This window comes from Nyctereutes procyonoides, unplaced genomic scaffold, assembly GCF_905146905.1.
Source record: "Nyctereutes procyonoides isolate TBG_1078 unplaced genomic scaffold, NYPRO_anot_genome, whole genome shotgun sequence".
Taxonomy (NCBI): Eukaryota; Metazoa; Chordata; class Mammalia; order Carnivora; family Canidae; genus Nyctereutes; species Nyctereutes procyonoides.
The window spans coordinates 4,603,070-4,613,929 of NW_026575036.1; the positions used below are offsets into that span (position 1 = coordinate 4,603,070).

The 10,860-nt window shown below is 34.8% G+C and overlaps 1 pseudogene; it reads right to left on the reverse strand.

The window, feature by feature from the left end:
• Window positions 1–6,487: 6,487 nt before the first annotated feature.
• Window positions 6,488–7,457, reverse strand: LOC129505669 (nucleosome assembly protein 1-like 1; annotated as a pseudogene).
• Window positions 7,458–10,860: the final 3,403 nt, after the last annotated feature.

The following is a 10,860-nucleotide window of genomic DNA, read 5'->3' on the forward strand; positions in this document are numbered from 1 at the left end:
GGCAGAGCTAGAATTCAAACATCGATCTGACTTCAGAGCCTTAACTAACACACATATCTTTTAATCAGTTTAAATCCACACACATGGGATGCCTGGGTGGCCTAGGGGTTGAGTGTCTGCTTTCGGCTCAGCGCGTGATCCTGGAGTCCCAGGATCGAGTCCCACATTGGGCTCCCTGCATGGAGCTTGCATCTCCCTCTGCCTTTGTCTCTGCCTCTCTCTGTGTGTCTCTTATGAATAGATAGATAAAATCTTAAATAAACAAACAAACAAACAAATAAATAAATAAATAAATAAATAAATCCACACACATAGGGCAGCCCAGGTGGCTCAGCAGTTTAGCACCGCATTTAACCCAGGGCCTGGTCCTGGAGACCATGGATAGAGTCCCACATCAGGCTCCCTGCATGGAGCTTGCTTCTCCCTCTGCCTGTGTCTCTGCCTCTCTGCCCCCGCCCCTCATGAATAAATAAATAAAATCTTAAAAAAAAAAATCCACACACATAATCTGAGTCAGTGGCTGACGAGGCAAATACAAGTCTTGACTTTCTGTGATATTTAGATAGATATTTGGATGCTGGCTACAGTAATTATTAGTTATCCCTATGATATATTTATAAAATGCAGCCATTTCATCTCTGTTTTCTTGGATCAGAAGGAAGAACTCATTTCTTTTTTTCTTTTTGAAGAACTCATTTCTGACTGTCAAGTTCAGACAGCTGGTGCTTTCTCAGCTGGTGCTAGCTTTCATTTAATTTAATTTATTTTATTTATTTTATTATCATTTTATTTAAATTTTATTTATTTATTCATGAGAGACACACAGAGAGAGGCAGAGACACAGACAGAGGGAGAAGCAGGGAGCCTGATGTGGGTCTCGGTCCTGGGACTCCAGGATCACGCCCTGGGCTGAAGGCAGGCTCCCAGCCTCTGAGCCACTCAGGCGTCCCTGGTGCTAGCTTTCTTGTGCAGTTGGGAGACTGCATTCAGGCGGGTCAAAGGAAGTGTTCTGACCACTCTGTGCTGAGGGGCCTATAATACCTATGATGAGCAATTTCACTTTCTTATTCATTTTTGTTACTACCCTGGCCTTGGAAACTCTGTTGGGCAAATATAAATTTAATGGGTGGATTGGCTACTTTCCAGGAGCTAATTGTTGGGAATTCTCCCTTGCCATTAAATATTAAGTATTACGAGTAGGTGAAGCTAATAAAACCACTTAAGAAAATGGATGGCATGTTATCATACCCAGTGATGGAGGTCTAAAGCTATGTTGGTGCCCTAGACTTCCATGTGTTGTGGGATTTGGGGATTTTTGCCTATTTACTACACTAACCTTATTTAAATAGTTACTTAATCACTGGAAACTGAACTGCTACAATCTTCATTGATTTTTGGAGCATGTATTATCAAGGCCAGAATTGAAAACTGTAATTCACATCCCTTTGCCAGTTCTTCTATTGTTATTGACTTCTATTGGCAAAACAGTCCGGCGGCATTTGCTATTAACATGACTCAAGCAATTATATAAAAGGCTTTCAAATACTGTCCAGCAAATATATTGTTTGTTGCATTTAACATTAAGGATTTATGGCAATTCAGGACCTCATTATCATTAAATAAGATATCATTATCCCAAGAGATACCATAGGGAAATGTTAGTTTTGAAATACTTCTATAAAAGTGATGTTAGCTAATTCCTCTAAAAACAAAAGCAGTGGAAAAAGTTACTTTACTAAAAAAGGTCTGTGCTTTTTGTCCACATGATATATTTATACTCATTCAGGTCTATTCATACTAAAGTCAATCAGTATTCCAGTTATTTTATTGCGATTTGTCTATCTTGAAATAGACCACAAGAGAAAAATCAGAATTTTCTTTTTTGAGCTCCAGTTTTGTATTTAAATATATGCAACTGAAACATATTATTTTCCACTACCACTAAGATAAGTCTCCTATAGAAACATTCAAAGGATTCATTGGATTTTTCACTTTTTTATCTGGTTGTTTGGGTTTCATGACTGTATAGGCACAGCTTGAATTTGTAGTGATAAATTTTGTCAAGATGCAACTATCCCTCCTAAGACAGCAAAGTGTTTGAAGGGAAATGAGTGTTCTGGCCCCTTAGAAGCAAAAATTGGACTGGATCTGGAACAACAATTGTGTAATTTTCAAAATTAGCCATCAAAGTATAGAATCTGGGGTTTCATGATAATGGAAAAATAATTTCTCAAATTCTTGAGAATCCTGAAACTCATAGGCATGATTATCAGGAGGCTGGGTCACATAGGCCTACTATGATCACCTCAAACATTACAGAACAGTTTTCAAGCTTTTCAGATGTCATCATTCGCATTCTTTTTCAGGCACATTCTCAGACTCTCAAGACAATGGTGTTTGTACACGAAGCACGTGACATGAAGTTTCATCAGGTTAACTTGACACAATCCACTACAAAGCAACACTTTTTTTTTTAATGATCTGTGTTTAAAGAGTCTAAAGAAAAAAACCCTAATAACTGGTGACAACATTAGAAAATTGAGGAGAACAAAGTTAGTTACAAGTCAGTGATAGAGTCAGAGTAATATTTGTGTGTTCTGAGAGCTTACAGGCTTTTCTACTTTCCCTGCCTTCTATTTTAAACAATGTAATTGTCAATTGTAAATTGAGGGAATGTATCACTTGCATGACCTTAGTTTTTTTCAATGCATTATTTCTTATTTACTTTTTTTTTCAAGTTTTTATTTAAATTCCAGTTAGTTGACATACAGTGTGATATTAGTTTCAGTGAATGCAAGATTTTTTAATGAAGAGGCATTAACCCACACAGTGTGTTTAATTTCACACTTGAGTTAATGTCCAAGAACTGTATATGAAGAGGGTGAATACTTACACATATCTAATCCAAAATATTTTTATTATCTTTCTATTTTCATGTAGTTAATGTCAATTTTCTTTAAGACAGACATTAGAAGATCTTCTTAAAAAGGTTCTTATTATGGAAAACTTCAGATATATACAAAAGGAGAGAATTATATAATGAACCCAATATAGTCTGGTCAGCCTGACCGCTTGTCAATATGTGATTGATCATTTCTTCTGTCAGCTACTCATCTTCTCTCCACCTCTGCTGGGTTGGATCCCTGATATTACATTGTTTCTTCCGTAAATATTTCATTTCTCTAATGATTCTATTACTACACTATAAAAATAGTAATTTGCTAGGATTGTCAAACATCTAATTCACATTTCTTCCCCCCAACCCACCCCCCAGTTTGTCTATTTGAAAAAGGACCAAATAAAGCACATATATTGTGGTGTGCTAATATTTCTTTTTAGTTTCCTTATGTTTTCTGGCATAAAGATGGTCATAGATATATTTTCTTACATAGTGACCTTTACCTTACTCTTAAACAGTTAAAGGGAAATATGGTTTTTAATTGATATTCTATCTTAGTAATACCAAGTGAAACAATAAGTAGAATGGTCAATTTTATGATATCTGAGCCTAAGGATCATTTGCTTAAAAAATTCTGGTTTACTTATTTATTTCCCTTTTTGTTCAAATCTTTTCTTATTCTGTACACATAGGAATAAATGATAAATATAAATTTACATGTTGATATATTTAATGTCTTGATAGATATCTTTTAAAAAATAACCTTCAGGTTAAAATACTCAACTAAAACCATGATCTGCTGTTGTTGATACTTTATAGGCCATACTAATTATACATTTTCTACTTTTATCAAGATCTTTAATTTGGTTCATGGTTTATCTTGATTATGAATTAAGTTTCTTTCTCTGAACCATGGAGATAGAAAATAAAGCTGTCAGAAGATATTTATGTACATCAGTTAGACATAATTTATATAATTAATTGTAACTGGGGCTGCAGTTGTTAGAAATCAGTTAAAACTAAATAACCCGCTAATTATTTTACTTACTTTTATAAAAAAATTCATTGTTTATACTTGGTTTTGTTTTAGATATGCATTTGATTTTAAAAAGACTTTTGAGTGAATAGTTTCTACTCACAAAGAAGGAGTTGGAATTCTTTTTCCTCCTTGAAATACTTAATTCACTTATCCAGGGCATGAATTATGCATGGGATTTAAAAGGTAAGAGATTTATACGGTCTCAAGGGAAACTGGAGTGTTGAAGATGGGATTTAAGAGTACCCTCTATTAATGATGCCTTCTTATTTGCTAATGAGCATGAAGAGTGAGAATTGGAAGTAGATAATATTACTCTTATTATTGCTTAATGGGCACCTAATTTATTTAGACAAATAGAGATTTTGTTTGTTACAGAATGCGTTAAATAATGCAAGCTATTTTTCTCTGTTCTGATTAAACATATTCTCTTAAATTACCCTGATTCTTCAAAAAATAGACATTTTTGCCTTTGTAAAGGAAATAGAATGCAGCAGTATATCTTCAGCTGAATTTTCTAATATGCTCAGCAATTGAAGTTGCTTTCATAAATAGATTTTCTGTTAAAATTCTGAATAGCAAATAATATACAGAGAAAATAGTGATTCATGCCATCATTATGCCTTCTTCATATAATAGGTCTCTAAACAAAATTCCCATGAGCAATGATGGGTCTTTAGGAACTCAGCTAATACTTAAAAGACACAAGATATGTTCTAGGCATATTTATAAGCACTTTATATTCATTAACCTAATCCTTATAACAATCCTAACAAGAAATTACTATAATTATAATCTCCATTTTTACAGATGACAAAACTGAGGGATAGAAAGTTTTAATGATTTATAGGCAGTCACAAAACTAGTTCTCACCAAGGCAGTCTGGCTCCAGAGACTTCCTTTTATGTTTGACACCACATGACATAACAAACAGAAAGTCTATTAGCAGTTAAATAAAATAGCCTGGGATTGGGAAGAGGATTGACTGCAAGGTAGAATGAAGGAGTCAGTTGTTTGGTATAGTGGAAATATACAGTACCTTAATTATGTCCATAGCAAGCAACATGAGTGTAAATGTCAAAACTCATCAAACTGTACATGTAAAATGGATATATCTTACTATATGTAAATTATAGCTCAATAAAATTAATTTGTAAAAAAAAAAGTGTCAAACTACCTTTTGGCTCATTGTATAGTAAATTTTGGCAATTTTTTAATGCAGTGTTTTCTTTCTTTTTTTTTTGTGGTACAGATATATCCAAATTTTTGAGCTTTTAATGAGACAGAGAGACATTTCATAAAATTTAACTTAATATGCCTTAACATATCTGTGAGGTACTACCCATTTTAATACATAGTAAACAGAAGCATGGGTAAATGACATACTCATACTTTTAAAGCAATAAGAATCGAATGAACCATAGAGGCTTCGGTCCTTCTTTCTAGCCTAATCAAAGGAAAAAATTTTAAACTTTAAAATTCTTCTTTAAAAAAAATACATCATTTAAGATTTGGTCTTTCTTTCTTATACTTTCTTGATTAACAGATTAATATGTCTCCCAAAGTTGACATTCTTTTCTTCCATAATATGGTAAACTGGGTAGAAAGCTTAATTCAAGCTAGGCCTCTGCTTCTACCTGAATTAGTACAAAATTAAGCCATTATCTTGTGAGAACTAAAATTATATTTGACATTTTTATCTCAGGCTGCAAAAACAAAAACAAGCAAGCAAACAATAACAACAAAAAACTTGAAATAGGCTTCTCAAATGATGTAAATTCATCCCTTACAGGGAAGTAGAAGGTAGACACTACCATAAGGAAAAGATGCTTAGCTAATGGAAGTTAAATTTAAAAGTACAGTTACAATGATGAGGCTTAACTTCTGAAAACAGGTTTTATTCACCTCCCTAAAATAACCAATAATCACACTATGAGTTAGGTTTCTTTACTATTGTTTCCTTACTGGGTTTTTAACTACATCAGCTAAAATACAAAAATCCATTAATAATCTAAATTATCAGTTGTGGTCTTTCTGGAAATTCTTAACCATATATTTGTCTCAAAAAGTTCTGCTTTTTTTTTTAAGTGATGAATTGTATTAGTCTATGTCACTGCATTTCTATAACAAAATAATGAAAGGTACAGCTAGTGTAAGCAAACATAAATCCAACTGAACTACCAGCTTAAAAAAATACTTTGGTTCTTCAGGAAAAAATTAGCAAAACAAAAAAAAACTGTTTAACAAGTCTGTTCACTTTCATAACTGTAATCTAAAATCTTTGTTACATGATACAGATTACTACAGAAGAACTAAACCATGTAGTGATGAATGAACATACATGAAAGAATTTGTGCAATCAATAGATCTGGAGGAAAACTAGAGTGAAAATGCTAAGTAGAACAAATTGGTCTAAAATTATCAATTCCTTTCCTCTAACAAAAAATACTGAGTCTACCAAGAAAATACAAAAACATAAGGCTGTAAGTAAATAATAGTTGTGTGTCCGCTATTACAGTGCAGGTTATACTCAAGGCCACATACATCCTGCTTCACTGCTGCTTGCACACTCCTGGGTTTTGATCCTTCTTTAAATCATAATCTGGATCATTTTCCTCATCTCCTTCTTCTCCTTCCTCATCTGCTTCTTTACCCTCTTCATCATAATCATCATCATCATCTTCAGTGGCTTTTCCAGTAAGGTAAAATACTGATCATGTAAAAAGTGACCAATTTCAAAGTCTGCAGCCAGGATAGCTTCAGCAGCAGCATCCAAATCTCCAATCTCAGGAAAGTCAGGAGGGGCAAAAAAAAATTAAAGAAAGCATCATTGTAAACTGTTTTGGTCACAGTACAAACTGTCCCACGTTCCTTATGTTTCTGTTTCTTCTTAATGGTTTTCAAAGTGGCATTCTTTCCTTTTTTTCCAATCTATCTGGCACCCTATACAACCCATAATTTCTGGTCCATTAAAAGAAAAGGGACCAGAATCATCTGGTTCTGACGTCATCCTATATGTCTTTGTCAACACTTCATTTGTGAAATATTCATTGGGTTCAAAGTGAAATTCTAAGACAAAACTTATAGGCTGGGCAGCATCTGAGAACTTCACTGTAATATCTTTCAAGTTCTTCAGAATAGGTTCCTCATGTTCCTGTACCATATCACTGAGCAAGTCAACGTTCTTAAAAACAGAAAACAGTCAACCAAAATTCAGGAATTCCCTTGTGGGTCTTCTTTTTCTTCATCCTTTTTCTCATCTTCAAGCTTGGCTTTTTTCTTTTAGCTCCTCTGAAATTTTGTCCTCCTCATCTGGTTTCCATTCACATTCTTCTTCCATAGGTTCATAAATTGCATTAGTGATCTCAAGTCACTTATCAGATAGAGAACAGCATATTTTCTTTCAAGATCATGAACTTCCTCATAGAATTTGGCTTCTATCTGTGCACATTCAACTTGAAGATTTTTGAGAGCATTCACTGGTCTTTTAACTACCCTAGACAGGTTGTCCATATCTGCCATGTTGTAAGAACTCCAAATATCAGTGGCTAGCATGGCAGGCCAGTTTGGAGGGGGCGTGTGGCAGGCAAGGGAAGCTGGGCAGGCAGTGAATCAGGGTGGGGCAGGAACAGCAGGAGGCAGCACTGGCAGCAGATAGCTCTAAAAAAGGAGTGCAGTGTTTTCTATATAACCTAACTGATAGATAAAAAAATACTGCCCTTTGCACCTCCTGGGTGGCTCAGGCAGTTAAGCCACGGACTCCTGATTTTGGCTCAGGGCATGATCTTGGGGTGGTGAAATGGAGTCCTACATGGGGCTTATGCTAGGTGTGGAGCCTGCTTAAGATTCGCTCTCTCTCTCCCTCTGTGCCACAACCCCCCCCCCGCCCCCGCCAAATACTGCCCTTAAAAGTTACCAAATACACAACCCTTTGAAATGCAATAGAATAGTTACCACAATCTCTATGGACTGTATCATAAAGTGGCTCTGTGACTAAAAATTAGCTTCAGGTCTTCTGTGTTCCATACTGATTTTCTTTGCTTGTTCTATCACAGCAAAGGAAACCCTACCAAACAGATCATGATTTTGTTTCTCCTTTTCATTCTGTCTCTTTTGTCCATATCTTTTTACCCTTTCTTATTTGATTGATTGATTGATTGATTGTCACTGGAGTGATATCTTTAGTATTAAGAATAGTGCCCATTATTTCTAGTCATGTTTTTGTCTTAAAACTTATATTAGCATGACTACACCATCTTTTCTTAATTGATATTTGTATAGCATATCTTTTACTGGCCTTTCGTTTCAGCCCTTCAGTGTCCTATATCTCATAAGGACATGCACTTGTATTTGGTTTTGCTTTTTCATTTTTCATATAATGGGAATATTTCATTTATTTTTATTTAATCACTGATATATTTGAGTTTACATTTACCATCTATTTTTTTAAATTCATTCCATCTAAGTTCTTTTTTTCCTTTCTTTTATTTTCTTCTTTTTGATTGATACTTTTTTTTTTATTTTTCCTTCTCTACCTCTTGTTAGTTTTACATTGCATTACTATGGTTTTACTGTTTATGTTATTACAATATGTATATGTTAATATAATCTAGTTATAAAATATAACGTTTACCATTCCCTAGTCATGCTAAGAATTTAAACATTTAAAATTTCATTTTACTTTTTCTATTTTTTTAAAAGATTTTATTTATTTATTTATTCATGAGAGACAGAGAGAGAGAGAGAGTCAGAGACACAGGCAGGCAGAGGGAGAAGCAGGCTCCATGCAGGGAGCCCGACATGGGACTAGATCCCAGAACCCCAGGATAAGGCCCTGGGCCGAAGGCGGTGCTAAACCGCTGAGCCACTCAGGCTGCCCCCTTTTCTATTTTTTATATATTATTGTCATAATTTCAATTCTACATACATGTTTGAACCTAACAGAAATGATTATTTTGCTCAGTCAGCATTAATTTATATTTACTATATTACTTACTCTTTCCATTGTTCTTTATTTCTCACTCTGAGGTCATTTTAACTCCTCTGGAGTCATTTTTCTTTTGCCAAAGAAATCCCTTTAGTATTTTCTTGTAGGGCAGGTCTCTGGCAATACTTTTTTTTTTGGAGTTTTATTTTTCTGAAAAAGTCTTTATTTTGCTTTCATTTTGGATTGATATTTTCCTCCACTGTCTATAACATTCTAGGTGGGCATATATTTACTCTGGATACTTTAAAGGTGTCATATTGTTGCTTTCTGGCTTTCCTCATGTCTGTTAAAAATTTACTTGTTTGTTTTATTGTTTCTCTTTTTAAAAATGTGTCTCCCCCAGTGCTCTCCAATCCCCTAATCATTTCTTTTGGAAGTACCAAAAGTTCCCTTGATTTTTTTGACTTCCAGCCATTTGACAATGATGTGTCTAGGCTTCATGTTCCTCATATTCATGCTAGGAGTGTGCAAAAGGCTTCATGAATCTGTGGTTTCATCAACCATTTTCTCTGCAAATACTGCTTTTTCTTGATTCCCTTTCTCTTCTCTTCCAGAACTCCAGTAACATGTCTGGCATGTAAATTATTTTTCTTATATACATTTCTGGATTTTTAATCTTTTTACCCTTCTGTGCCTCAGTACGAAATTTTTTAATGTTCTGTATTTCAGTTCACCAAATTGCTACTGTTCTCTGTCTAATCTGCCATATGTCCCTTTATCAAGTTTATGATTTTAATTGTTCTGTTTGCATCTAGAAATTTCATTTGACTTTCTTTTCAAGATTTAACTCTGGTGAAATTTTTCGTATTTTAACTCTTTATCTTTCTCTCTATTTTCTTGAATGTATTAGTCATGATTTTTTTAATGTCCTTATTCAATAATTCCACTATCTGGGTAACCTGTGGATCTCTTTTTACTGACTATTTTTTCTCTTGGTGTTAGGTTATGTAATCCTGTTTTTTAGTATACCTGGTATTTTTTTTTAATTTAATGTCTGACATTACATATGGAAAACTGAAGAGGCTTCTTCATATTGCCTTTCTCAAAGACCAGAAGGAGTGGAGGTTGATCCCTTTAATCGAATCAGAAATTAAATTCCAGACTGGATTGCACCTTTTCTAAGACTTCTTTCTCTCACTTCTATTCCAGGTATAGTTCCCAAGGAATTTCTGTTGAGAGCCCAGGATGCTCACCTATGCCTCTCTCTTCTTGTATGACCAAAACTTGAATGCCTGTCTTCTAGTACAACTGTTGGACAGCCAAATCCTCTCTTTGCTTTTCAAAGACATCCTTCTTGGCTTCTTACGCTCCTTTTGCCCACATAGCTGCAGAAGTCAATGTCATGAGATTCTCCCTCATGGGTGTTGTTTTCTGTGCCTTCTTTCTGGCTGGAATCCTAGCTCTTCATGTCTCTAATTTATACCTCTCCAGCATCAATGGGATGGTCAGAAGTTCTGCTGGGCTTTCTACTCTTAAGCAAGGACATCTGCTTGGCCTTTTTCTTGGACCCCCAGCCTCCTGCTTCATGCTCAGAACTGGCTAATGAAAAAAAAAAAAAAGGAACTGGCCAATGCACCAAAAAAACAAACACATGTCCACTTGCCTCTGGAGCTATTTCCCTCCTCTGAGCACCTTGTACTTTCATACCCTGCTTGCCAGACTCATTCTTTTGTTCAGCTTTTCTATATGTCTTCAAAAGAGGCTTTATCTCTTTCAAGATGCTCCATAACACCCCATTAGGAATATTCATATTCCAGGTAAAACAACTAAAACAACATTAAAACCACAAACAGCAATTCAGCACTTCCAAGAAGCAAGATGTGGGAGCAATAATAGTAGGAGATTTATAACTCACTTCACGTGAGAGGCAAAATGAAAAAAAAAAAGAGGATATGAGGAATCTAAATAACAGAATTAAATAGAACTAACAGATTTACA